Below are 2,956 nucleotides of genomic sequence, written 5' to 3'. Positions count from 1 at the left end.
TCGTCGATCTGCCTGTTCTGTTCCCCACTCTGTCTCTGGTGAAGCCTCTCGCCGCCCCTGAGCCTCTGGCCTGTACCCCAGTTCTGTATGCACAAATAAATCTTAAAAAAAAAAAAAAAGTAGGGAAGTTTTAATTCCAAAAGAAAATTTGAAAAATAAAACAATATTTCCGAAAGAAGTTCTCCGAGGTTATGAAAATGTTCTGATGAAGGCTAATCCCTTGTACAGTGAAGTGATTCATTTGGAGAGCGGCAGTGCCATCGATTTGAAGAACGCCCCACCCACAAGTGCAAGCAGCCAAACGCACACGCATACACTGCCCTCTGGTGGCGAGTGAGACAGGCTCGGGTGCTGAAGCACGGTGTGGTTTTTGTCCGCTGGTTATTCAGACGTTTACACAGTGTCAAAATTAGAAATAGGTTAAACAAAGTCTGTAAGGCCCTTTTGGGGTGGCTTCCAATGGAATTCATTGTGTTGTTATATCACATCACTCAAAACAGATCTCTTCTGGTACGCTCCCTGGTGGCACAACCAGTTAAAGCAAAGTGCTACGGAGCTGTCCACAGTCACTTCAGAATGAGTTCGATCCTGGCCAGGGAGATGACCCACGCGGCAAGGCAGACCTTCCTGCCTCACCTGCTGCTCCCCTCAGCAGTGTATTTCAGTAGATCCGCCTATGCTGTTCCTCACTGTCTCTGGTGAATTGTCTTACCTCCCTCCCCCAGGTCCTGCCCCTCCCAACCTCAGGTATGACCGCTAAATGAAACCATCTGGCATTTTTCTTTTTCTCTCTGACTAATTATGCTTAGCATACAGAATTAAATAATATTTTTTGAATCCTCTATGTTTAAACAATAAACTACTTTAGGAAATTGGAGCGTGTTCACTCAATATATCTGTATACTTTCATGTAAATTTGATGGAATAACCACATAGGATGCTATAGTATTAGTTCATTTTTCAATTTATATTTGAATCCATAAGTGATTAAGTCAATAAGTGATTGCAGAACGACTGCTTAGTAGTCCTTAGTATATCTCGTATATCAATGGTCCAACTTCAGTTTTACCAGGTAAATCTGTGGCCAAAAAGGTTATTAGTTTTTCTTTTAATTGCAATTACCTTTTAAATGTATTTAATAAATGTATTTAATGATGGCACAGCAGACCTCTCCTGTCTCGCCCACTGCTCCCTCCAAGTATATTTCAGTACATTTGTCTGTTTTACTCCCCACTCTGTCTCTGGTGAATCCGCTTACCCGCCACAATTCTGGCCTACACCCCAGTTCTTGTATGCATAAATAAATAAATCTTTTAAAGCATATTTAATGAAAATTCCTCTGATGGGCTATTGATAAAATGTATAAAATGTTAGTTTTTTTTTAGAACACTTTTATTTATTCCTTAGGCCATTTACTTCTAAGAAATATCTGACATTGATATTTTTTGTAGTTGACTTTTTCATTGAGATACCACTTTAAATTTAGTGTTTAAGAATATTAAGAAGGAAGTTGGAAAATAAATATAGCATCCATATATTAGGTCCTAGTTTCCTAGATTTTAAACCTTACTGTATTCTCTAGTAGACAATTCTGGCCTATTAGAATCCCTCATTATGATTTGACAACATTCTTGAAATCAGTCTTTTTAAGCAATTATTTCATATTAATAATTACAGAGTAATCTAATTCATGAGTGATTAGTCATTACATTTTTGTAGATTTTGAGGAATAATTAATACATCAAAAATATCTATGTGTATAAAGTGTACAGTTTTGTGAGTTTTGGCATGAGTACCTCTAAAGCCTCTCAAACCTTGGTCATGAAGGTAACATATATAAATCCATCACCCCTAAAGTATTTTCTTTTTTATTTTTTTGATCCATTGTTAGCTTGATGGATAACATCTGATTGTTCCTCCAGGTTTACTCTTCACTCTGGAAGCAGGTTGTTTAAGCAATGAAAGGATTGTTCAACCTTGCTGATCTGTTTTGGTAGCACCCCATGATAGAGTTTATAACACCTATGACAGATTAATAATAACTAGATAGAAAGATTTCTAAGAACTTACCTTTAAGACATAGACTATACAATGAAAGTTACATACCTTGCCAATCTGAGTTTTCAAAAGCCTGAGCAATCTGGAAAGGAATGAGTTATGAGTAGCTGAGAAAAGGGTCAAAATAAAGGTTTTGACTGGACTAGTCACAAACATGAATGTACTCACTAAGAATTTGGGATTTTTTAAAAGTTTATTTTATTTATTTATGCATATAAGAACGGGGGTGTAGGCCAGAGGTGGGGGTTGTATAAGAGATGACTCACCAGAGACAAAGTAGGGAGCAGGACAGGCAGAGCTACTAAAATGCACAGCTGAGGGGAACAGTGGGAGAGACAGGAGGTGACAGGAGGTAACAGCAGCCAGCCCACCCTGGAGGAGCTGGAAAACAGTGCAACCCCTGAAGAGGGGTTCTCAATGCCTGACACTGTGGGCCTGGTGTCCAAGTATGCCCACTTCTGTGCATAAAGTCTACTTGCTGCACCACCATGGTTCTTCTCTATATTTAACATTAATGGAATTTTAAAAAGATTTATTTTTACTTATACATATAAAAATTGGGGTAAAGCCAGAGGTGCAGGAGGTGAGAGGATTATCAGAGACAGAGTGGGGAGCAGAACAGGCAGACAGACTAAACTACACTGCTGAAGGGAGTAGTGGGTGAGACAGGAGAGTTTTGCTGTACCATGTGGATCACCTCCTTAGCAGGGGCTGGAGGTTGTGCTGCAATGACTGTGGATAGCTTTACAGTGCTGAGACTTAACCCCTTGTACCACAAGGGAGACCCACATTAATGGAATTTAAATAAAATGCACACATTCCATTTCATTTCATTGTGACAGCTCAGAATAAAGATGACATATTTTCCAGGCTCCATTGTATGTTATAGCTGTGGCTG

The sequence above is a fragment of the Condylura cristata genome, unplaced genomic scaffold (genome assembly GCF_000260355.1).
Source record: "Condylura cristata isolate star-nosed mole 26May11 unplaced genomic scaffold, ConCri1.0 scaffold00011, whole genome shotgun sequence".
Classification (NCBI taxonomy): Eukaryota; Metazoa; Chordata; class Mammalia; order Eulipotyphla; family Talpidae; genus Condylura; species Condylura cristata.
Note: the sequence above shows the minus strand (reverse complement) of the source record.